The 10,531-nt window shown below is 36.8% G+C and overlaps 1 non-coding gene across 1 annotated transcript; it reads left to right on the forward strand.

Annotated features, from left to right (window-relative positions):
• The first annotated feature begins 10,152 nt into the window (after positions 1–10,152).
• Positions 10,153–10,259, forward strand: LOC128036324 (small nucleolar RNA R71). Its single transcript, XR_008193122.1, has one exon. It is a non-coding gene; the product is annotated as a small nucleolar RNA R71 (small nucleolar RNA).
• Positions 10,260–10,531: the final 272 nt, after the last annotated feature.

The raw sequence follows: 10,531 nt of genomic DNA on the forward strand, positions 1-10,531 counted from the left end.
TGTCAATGAAGGCAATAATAGTGATCGGCTTGCCATATATTTCTAAGTAGATTGAGACTGGAACATGTGGTAAGGGAATCTGGGAAAGACTTTGAGAGTTTAATAGCAGAGAATGGATTGACTTTGGTTGAACCATAAATATTTCTAATGATGATGACTCAGAGTCACTGATCTCAATACTCTGAATTGCACATAGCGACTGTTCATTGGGTTCATCATCAATGGAGAATATTGATTCAATATCATCCTCTTCACCAATCTGGATTCCCGATTTTTACAGCTTCTATTGGATCATCTTTGCACCCTTCTTATTATTTGGACATGATTTTGCAAAATGTCCTTTCTGATTGCAAATATAGCATCCGGTGGATTTAACTCCTTTGGGGGACCTTTTTCTTTTGAGATATTTCCATTTATATTTCTTTGTGAAAGGTCTTGAAAAGAATTTCTTCATCTTTCTAAAATGATTTTTCTTTTTGGTAGGACAATAACATAACTTGTCCTTTCCGCATTTGATCTTAAGATGTGAATCATCACAGGCTTTATCTAATCTTTTGTCCCCATGAAGATAGTCTTTGAAGACTTTCCTTCTGTTGCATAAGTCTTCCAGAGCAATATACGTTTCTTGCTGGATTTCTCCTATGGTTAGATTGAGAATGTTTTTATTTTGCCTGTAGAGATTCTGGTTGATGGCTACTTGCAATGGATCTGGAATAGATGCAACCAGTGCTTGCTTTAGACTAGAATCCAATCCAAGGGCACAGAAAAGTTTTGTCATAGCGTAAAAATGCTTAGACAAATCTTTCTTTCTGTAGGAACAGCATCTTCTTTTGAAAAATTCTCTTCTCTTGAGAGTTAACAGATCATCAGGATTTCCAATAAAATGAGTATGGATAATCCTAATTGCTTGGGATAAATCTGTCAACACCAAGAACTGCATCTGATCAGCTTGACTAATGGAATTCCACCAATCTTTTAACATCCCAGTGAATCGTGATACAAATTCCAGGAGGATGTTATAATGGCTTTCTTCTGTTAATCTTCTGGTTTCAAGCCAGGCATTAAATTCTTGTAGTCTTTCTGGACATTTGTTGGTTGGAATATCATCTAAAGTAAACACTGTCTTGCTTGCTGAGACAATGAGGTGTAGATCGTGCAATTGAGGGTTCTCCTATTTCAGTGGCTTCATCTTCTGACATTTCATCGAACTTGACCTCTGGTTTGACAGTAGCCATTATTTCTGGTTCTTCCTCAAAATATGTTGTTGATATCTCTGAATCTTCTAAGACTGAAGTTGATTCTGGGGAGGCTGACTGTTCTGAAGGGGATTCTTTTGTTTTTTTTCTAAAATAGCTATCTTCGGGAGTGACCTCTAGTTATAATCCCTTAAAAATTCTGTTAAGGGATTTTTACAAGAACGATTTTCTTTCTAGATCATCAATGATTTTGACACTTGTCTGGGCGGAGATGAAGGAGGGCTTTTTCTTCATCTGAAGGAAAGCTTTCTTCCTTTACTACTAGTCTTTTACCCAGGGCTTTTTCTTTTTGTTTTGTTGCCCTTCTCTTTTTCGCTTCTTTTTCTCTTTTTATTTGTAAGAACAAATCATAAGCACTTGGCTTTTTGTTTTCTTCTGGCGGAGGAAACTTTATCTTCACATTTCTAGATGAGCTTGGTTTATTAAGTTGTCTGATAGAGGGAAATAATTCAATACCATTTTTTGCAAGGTGTGGTACTCGTAATTTCCCCGTCTCTTCTAGAGTCTTGATGTGATTCATGTTTTGGATCTCTTTCTCTCTCTGAGCCATGTGAGAGAAAAAGTCTTGTCCTGGTGCTGCTTTTTCAGTGGCAACTTCTTTTAGTCTCTTTTTGAAAAGACTAATTAAATCTTTGATCATCTCTGTATTTTTGTTAGTTTTTTCCCCAATTTCTGAGACCTTCGAGTCAATTTTATTAACCTTCTGGTCTATCTTCTTTAATGCAGTATTTTGGGCCAGGGCGTTTTCTATTTGCCAGTTTAGTATGGCTTCTGCTGCTGCTATTTTTACTTACCAGCCTTCTGCATCTGCTTGTAGCTTAGAAGGAATTTTTGGAGCATGAAGATACTCCCTTTTTGAGAATCCTTTTAATGGGGAAAAATCTTGTTCATAGGAAGAGGTTCTTTCATACATCTGTACCTCTGGAATCTTTGGTTCTGGAGGGATAACAATCTTCTCTTCTTGGGCACACTTCTGGAGTTGATTGTGCTTTTTGACCCATTTGTTGATCCTTTTGTAGCATGGCTGCTTTAAAGGCTTTAGCAACCATTGCTAGTTTTATGGATCTTCTTTGGGTGGCTGAGGTGGTTCTGGAGGAGGTTGATCCTCGATTTTTGGAGATTGCGGCTTTGGCCTTTGGGTAGAATAGTTTACAAGGTAGACAAATTTGCCATTATCTTCTCCTAACGGACCAATATTTGGATCTCCATCCATCCATCTATTGTAAAATTCTGACTAGCTTGATTTCTTGCGGCTTTTGTTCCTGCAGGATCGTCTGATCTCGTCATCAAGATCTTCAAAAATAGAATCTTGACATCCTTCACAAGAACAATTAATGTCCCAAGGATAATTTCCTGTATTGAGATCTTTGAAAAAATATACAGGCTTTCCATCAGACTTAAAGCTCTGTATAAGAGGTGCTTCTGGACCTAAAACTATGTTGTCAGGCTCTAGGGGTTGTAACATCATCTGTGTGGAAACTACTGGCGGAGTAGGAAGCTGCTTCAGATGGCTGTAATCAAATTTTATCTCACTCATCCCATCAGATCTGGTGATGATCTGACTTTTTGTGGAGCGGATTGGCTGGTCATGCTGGTGGATCTGTTCATAATTAGTAACCTATTTTTCTGGCAAGAGCTTAAGCAACTCTTGTTTTGGGATCTGTTTTGGCACATGTACACAATGAGGTTCTTCTCTAGTATTGACTGAAATGAGAAGAGAATCCTCAGATCCTTGATTTGATAACTTAAAAGCATGATCTTGAACTCTGTATACAATCTGGTAATGCAAGGTCGCCATTACTGCTGATTCCACCATCTCTGCTCCAATGATCTGGATCTGCACTTTTAGAGCATCAAAGAGATTGAGATCTTGTAAAGACATGGTGAAATTTGGGAATAACATCACCATGGCCATCCCTGAGCTTAGTGTTGCTTCCACTGTACCAATGCAAGCATCCTGGTATTTTTTGTATATAGAATCAAGGAGAGCAATTCTGGAAACAACTGGTTTCCCAGCAGTTCCATGATAGTTGAGGGCTAATCTAACCGCACCAAAATGGATATAAGAATATCCATGCTGACTCCTTTCTTGCGGGAAATTCGAAGGAATTTCAAGAGTAACAAACTGTTCCTCTTGGCCTCTATAGATGAGATGTTTAACAAATTTTGACGATTGTACATACTCATGGACATTTTTCCTACTAGTAGAAATAAGGGACTTTATACTTTTAATAGGAGAAAAGATGGGTTTCTGGTAGGTGGAGTAGGGATTTACAAGGGGTAGGTCTATTACCTTGACATTTTCTTTTTCTGTAAAATATTCTACTTCATACAAAGAGGAAATCTTTTTTGCAGTATGAGACTTTAAAGGAAAACTAGGTAAAGTTACATGAGCTTTGGAAGTAAAGGCTCTGGGAGTAAACATGTTTTGCACACTTCCCTTCCTTCTGAGTTTGGGCTTTTCAAATGAAAGAAAATCTAGGAGTTGATGGCTCTGATACCAAATATGCAGGGGAGCTTGAAGACGGGATATCCAGAATTAATGGATCATAACAACAGGTATGCTATGCCAAAACTTAGGCCCTTTTCCTCTTTTAGTCTTTGTAGACCAGGGCTTTATCCATTATGGGTTGGAAAATCTTTATCATGGCTTTCTGGAATAGTGATGAAGCTGTTTTAAGCCCAAAGGGCATCACTTTCCACTAAAAATGTTTGTTTAGGATACAAAATCCCCTTTTGGGCCTGTCTTCCGGGCTTATCCCCAATTTCCAAAAACCTGCCTTTAGGTCGAACTTGGAAAACACTCGGGCTTTCACAAGGCTTGAGAATAAAGTATTTCTGATGGGCAAAAGAAATTTATCATCTTGAAGAAAATAGTTAAGAGGCTGATAATTAATTACCAGTCTTAACTTTCCTCTAGCCTGTTCTGATCTTTTGTTGACATAAAATGCTTCACAAACCCATTGTGAATCTGAGGCCTCTATCAACCCTTGATGCAGTAACAGTTGACATTCTTCTTCAGCTAGTCTGAGATGTTCTCGATTCATGCCCATATGACTGCCTTTTGTGGGGTTGATATCTTCATTCTTCTTGAATGGCAGTTTACTGAAAAATTCAGAGTTTTTCCATAAAGGATTTTTGCATTTTTTCAAAAACTCCGAATAGGATTCAGCACAAGATCTTTCTTTTAATTCTTCTACTATTTGCTGGATTTTTATTGCATCAATTAAGAATAGCTTGGGGGTTTGGACAAAAGGTTTAAACATTTGTTTAAACTTTATCCCTTCTGGTAGAATCCTCAATTGTCTTGCTTTGGTATAAAGATCAAAACCAACAATGAGATATTTTCCTGGAAGGTTTGATCCAAGGACTGTAGTAGTGATTGAACATCCAGGGAAAAACAGGATTCTGATAGGTTTGCTTCTCAAGTGTGTCGCAAAAACTTTGTTTGCTGCTGACTAAAAGTATCTGGTATAAGGTTCCCACTATTCTGTTGGTAAAACTTCAGGATTCATGATTGTTTATGCTGCTCCAGTGTCAATGAAGGCAATAACAATGATTGGCTTGCCATATTTTTCTAAGTAGATTGAGATTGGAACATGTAGTATGGGAATCTAGGAAAGACTTTGAGAGTTTAATAGTAGAGAATGGATTGACTTTGGTTGAACCATAAGTATTTCTAATGATGATGACTTAGAGTCATTGAGCTCAATGCTCTGAATTGCACATAGTGACTGTTCATTGGGTTCATCATCAATGGAGAATATTGATTCAATATCATCCTCTTCACCAATCTGGATTCCTAATTTTTGCAGCTTATGTTGGATCATCTTTGCACCCTTCTTATTATTTGGACATGATTTTGTAAAATGTCCTTTCTGATTGCAAATATAACATCGGGTTGATTTGACTCCTTTGGGGGACCTTTTTCTTTTGAGATATTTCCATTTATATTTCTTTGTGAAAGGTCTTGAAGAGAATTTCTTCATCTTTCTAAAATGCTTTTTCTTTTTGGTAGGACAATAGCATCACTTGTCTTTTCTGTATTTGATCTTAAGATGTGAATCATCACAGGCTTTATCTAATCTTTTGTCCCCATGGAGATAGTCTTTGAAGACTTTCCTTCTGTTGCATAAGTCTTTCAGAGTAATATACGTTTCTTGCTGGATTTCTCCCATGGTTAGATTGAGAATGTTTTTGTTTTGCCTGTAGAGATTCTGGTTGATGGCTACTTGCAAAGGATCTGGAATAGATGCAACCAGTGCTTGCTTTAGACTGGAATCCAATCCAAGGGCACAGAAAAGTTTTGTCATAGCGTAAAAATGCTTAGACAAATCTTTCTTTCTGTAGGAATAGCATCTTCTTTTGAAAAATTCTCTTCTCTTGAGAGTTAACAGATCATCAGGATTTCTAATAAAATGAGTATGGATAATCCTAATTGCTTGGGATAAATCTGTCAACACCAAGAACTGCATCTGATCAGCTTGACTAATGGAATTCCACCAATCTTTTAACATCCCAGTGAATCGTGATACAAATTCCAGGAGGATGTTATAATGGCTTTCTTCTGTTAATCTTCCGGTTTCAGGCCAGGCATTAAATTCTTGTAGTCTTTCTGGCCATTTGTTGGTTGGAATATCATTTAAAGTAAACACTGTCTTGCTTGCTGAGACATGAGGTGTAGATCGTGCAATTGAGGGTTCTCCTATTTCAGTGGCTTCATCTTCTGACATTTCATCGATCTTGACCTCTGGTTTGACAGTAGCCATTATTTCTGGTTCTTCCTCAGAACATGTTGTTGATATCTCTGAATCTTCTAAGACTGAAGTTGATTCTGGGGAGGCTGACTGTTCTGAAGGGGATTCTTTTGTTTTTTTTCTAAAATAGCTATCTTCGAGAGTGACCTCTAGTTATAATCCCTTAAAAATTCTGTTAAAGGATTTTTACAAGAATGATTTTCTTTCTGGATCATCAACGATTTTGACACTTGTCTGGGTGGAGATGAAGGAGGGCTTTTTCTTCATCTGAAGGAAAGCTTTCTTCCTTTACTACTAGTCTTTTACCCAGGGCTTTTTCTTTTTGTTTTGTTGCCCTTCTCTTTTCCGCTTCTTTTTCTCTTTTTATTTGTAAGAACAAATCATAAGCACTTGGCTTTTTATTTTCTTCTGGCGGAGGAAACTTTATCTTCACATTTCTAGATAATCTTGGTTTATCAAGTTGTCTGATAGAGGGAAATAATTCAATACCATTTTTTGCAAGCTGTGGTACTAGTAATTTCCCCGTCTTTTCTAGAGTCTTGATGTGATTCATGTTTTGGATCTCTTTCTCTCTCTGAGCCATGTGAGAGAAAAAGTCTTGTCCTGATGCTGCTTTTTCAGTGGCAACTTCTTTTAGTCTCTTTTTGAAAAGACTAATTAAATCTTTGATTATCTTTGTATTTTTGTCAGTTTTTCCCCAATTTCTGAGACCTTCGAGTCAATTTTATTGACCTTCTGGTCTATCTTCCTAAATGCAGTATTTTGGGCCAAGGCGTTTTCTGTTGGCCAGTTTAGTCTGGCTTCTGCTGCTGCTATTTTTACTTGCCGGCCTTTTGCATCTGCTTGTAGCTTAGAAGGAATTTTTGGAGCATGAAGATACTTTCTTTTTGAGAATTCTTCTAATGGGGGAAAATCTTGTTCATAGGATGAGGTTCTTTCATACATCTTTACCTCTAGAATCTTTGGTTCTAGAGGGATAACAATCTTCTCTTCTTGGGCACACTTCTGGAGTTGATTATGCTTTTTGACCCATTTGTTGATCCTTTTGTAGTATGGCTGCTTTAAAGGCTTTAACAACAATTGCTGGTTTTCTGGATCTTCTTTAGGTGGCTGAGGTGGTTTTGGAGGGGGTTGATCCTCAATTTTTGGAGATTGCGACTTTGGTCTTTGGGTAGAATAGTCTACAAGGTAGACAAATTTGCCATTATCTTCTCCTAACGGACCAATATTTGGATCTCCATCCATCCATATTTTGTGAAATTCTGACTGGCTTGATTTCTTGCGGCTTTTGTTCCTGCGGGATCGTCTGATCTCTTCTTCAAGATCTTCAAAAATAGAATCTTAACATCCTTCACAAGAACAATTAATGTCCCAAGGACAATTTCCTGTATTGGGATGTTTGAAAAAATATACAGGCTTTCCATCAGACTTAAAACAATACAGGACATTTGATAAACATCCCTTTACAGTCCAAATCAGAAAAGCCATGCACTTTCCTTGAAGAATTTCAACAAATCATCTTCAAATATGGAATCTTGCTCTCTGAAAGGAAGATGCAGACTGATAAAAAAGAAGTAGAATTCCTTGGTATGATCATCAAAGAAGGGAGATATCAACCCCATCCTAGTATTGCTAAAGAATTGAAGAAGTTTCCAGCTAAGAACTTCTCCCAAAAACAAGTTCAGCAGTTTTTAGGAATTGTTAATTATTTCAGAGATTTTGTTCCAAAAATCTCAAAATTAACAAATCCTTTAAGGAAAATGCTGAAAAATAACCCTCCTCCATGGAAGAAAAAACAGACCCAAGCAGTCAAAGAACTCAAAGAGAAACTTGCTCATTTACAACCATTGCAGATCCCTTCAGAAGGAAAAAGGATTTTGCAGACTGATGCCAGTGACAAATATTGAAGTGCAATTCTATTTGAAGAAAATGAAGGAAAAAGATGCCATTGTGGATACAAGAGTGGAAGATTCACAGATGCCGAAATCAACTATCATTCCACCTTCAAAGAAATCCTTGCTGTCAAAAGTGGCATTGAAAGTTTTGAATTTCACTTGGTGGGATACCATTTCCTTATTGAAATGGACATGTCTTCTTTTCCCAAAATGATAAAATTCAAACAGAAGCAAGTACCTCATCCCCAACTTCTCCGGTGGGTAGAATGGTTCTCAAGGTATCGTTTTGATGTTAAACACATTCAAGGAAAAACCAATGTCTTAGCCGATATCCTCTCAAGACCAACCATTAAACCAGCAGAAAGTTTCATGTTCCAACCTTCATCCTCATCCAAAGACAAAGGAAAAAGAAGACCTCTCAAAATCCGCCATCACCCTTTTTTATACCCTGTCAACCAAATTCTCATCCTGACCATCCCCCAGAAGTGCTTAGTTTGATACTAGAAAAAAGGTTCCATAAGGAAGCCATGAACACGATGCTCTCCTATCAATTAAGTGTTTTCCGTAAATTTAGAGGTCTATTCTTGAAACCTTTAGGACTTCATCCTAAATATCCCTTTATAAATCCCATAAACCTTCAATTTACTGAATTCCCAGAAGAATTAAAATGGATGTTCTGGTACTTAACACATTTGTTCCATATAGGAATAATATTTCCTATCCATGACCTTCAACATTTCTTGACAGAGGCCATCCATGATGAAATCAGTCCAGAATTAAAAAACCTTGTTACCTTTTTCAATTGGTTATATCCTTAAGAACAATGGGCTGACATGATAATGTTTGAATATCTCAAGAACACCAGAGCCTAATGGAAGCAGATTCCCTCTTATCTGCTCGTTTAGCTTTTATCCCCTATATAAGGGACTTAATTTCTCAGTTGTAAAAAAAAGTTTGGCAAAAAATAAAAAATATTAGTGTGTTTTGAAAATCATGTCTTTCTAAACCTCTCTATTCCTCTTCCTCTCTGATAAGGGAATATCAATGAAAGAAAATCTACCGTGATTTTAGAAGTATGCTTTGTGCTTGCCATTCAATGGATCCTGCACATCAGAAACTAAGCTTAGACAGGGATTCTAGATCCAGGTGAGTTTGGAGAAGTATTCTGGGTTAATGGTATTAACAGCTAAAAGGCAGTGCCTATTGAACGGCCAAAAGAGGAAAAGGGCCTAAGTTTTGGCATAGCATACCTGCTGTTATGATCCATTAATTCTGATGAATTTTTATTCCTCCAAATTTTCTACTTTCTCACTCCCATTATCTCCTACTCCTAAACTTACATCCACTTAAACATCGAGTTGGTATTTACGTTAAGGGCCATACTCTTCTATAATATCTTGAATTTCTAACCATTACACCCTCCTTTTGCCTCAACTAAATGTTACTATCTCTTAAATTATCTCATCCTCCTCGTCTTAATCTTAATTATATTACCTTTGCATGTTATTTTCCTTCACGTTTAGTATTATTCTTGATATTACTCGGAATATTAGTAATGGTTTAACTTATATAGCTTGAAGGATTTCGGCAAGTTGGTTTTTAACTTTTTCATAAAGGCTTTAAAAAGCATGGTTTTCCTCCTCTAATCTACTTATTCAAACATATAAAGTTAATTCTTTTCCACTAACAGGTTGTCATCATAAAGGTTGCCCTCTTAATGTATAATTCCTCTATTGGTTTGAGGGTTTATAGTGTGCTTTGTAGAGTTGTTGAGGCTTTGGAAAGTTGAAGGAACCGAGGTTGGTATTCTTGCCCCAACCCAAGGAGTATGGTTCTGCCATCTAGTATTCTAAATAGGTGCATATGGATTTCCATGTCTATTACCTATGAAATTGCACTTTACCAAAGGGACATAGTCCTCAAATGGTTATTGATAAAAATTATATGCTTAGGTGTTCTAATTTGTCCAAAATTAGCTTATTCTAACTTTTAGGTTATGTTTCTCACTTGATTCACCAAAGTTTTCTAAACATCTTTGAAGGCTCTTGAGTGGTTTTAGAATTTACTTTATGCACGAACCTCTTGGTTGGGCACATACAAGCATTTAAGGTTATTTCTTCTATAAGCCTACATGCCTTATAATACTCCTTAGCTAACAAGACTCCCCCATCAACACCATCTAGTGTTGACCTAAGGTGGCCATCTAACACATTATAGAAAGTCAGAATATATACCCAATTTGGAATACTGTGATAAGAACATGTTCTAAGTAATTCCTTAAAGTGCTCCCAAGCCACATACAAAGTTTCCCCTTCATATTTGACAAAACTAGTGATATTGGCATTAAGTCTAGCAATCTTGTTGGGATGGAAGTATTTTTCTAATAGCCTACTTGTTAATTCAACCCAAGTAATTGTAACTCAATCATTCAATAAAAATGGGAAAATCAAAGCTTAACCACATCCTCATAAACTCATTGTAACACCTCTTACCTGTATTCGATGCCGGAATAGGGTACGAGGCATTACTAGAACACATACATTTGCATACGTATTAAACCGAGTTACAAAATTTCATTCAAATTAAGGTTTTCCAAATTATTAACATGCTTTTATAAATCTTT

Source organism: Gossypium raimondii, chromosome 13 (assembly GCF_025698545.1).
Source record: "Gossypium raimondii isolate GPD5lz chromosome 13, ASM2569854v1, whole genome shotgun sequence".
NCBI lineage: Eukaryota > Viridiplantae > Streptophyta > Magnoliopsida > Malvales > Malvaceae > Gossypium > Gossypium raimondii.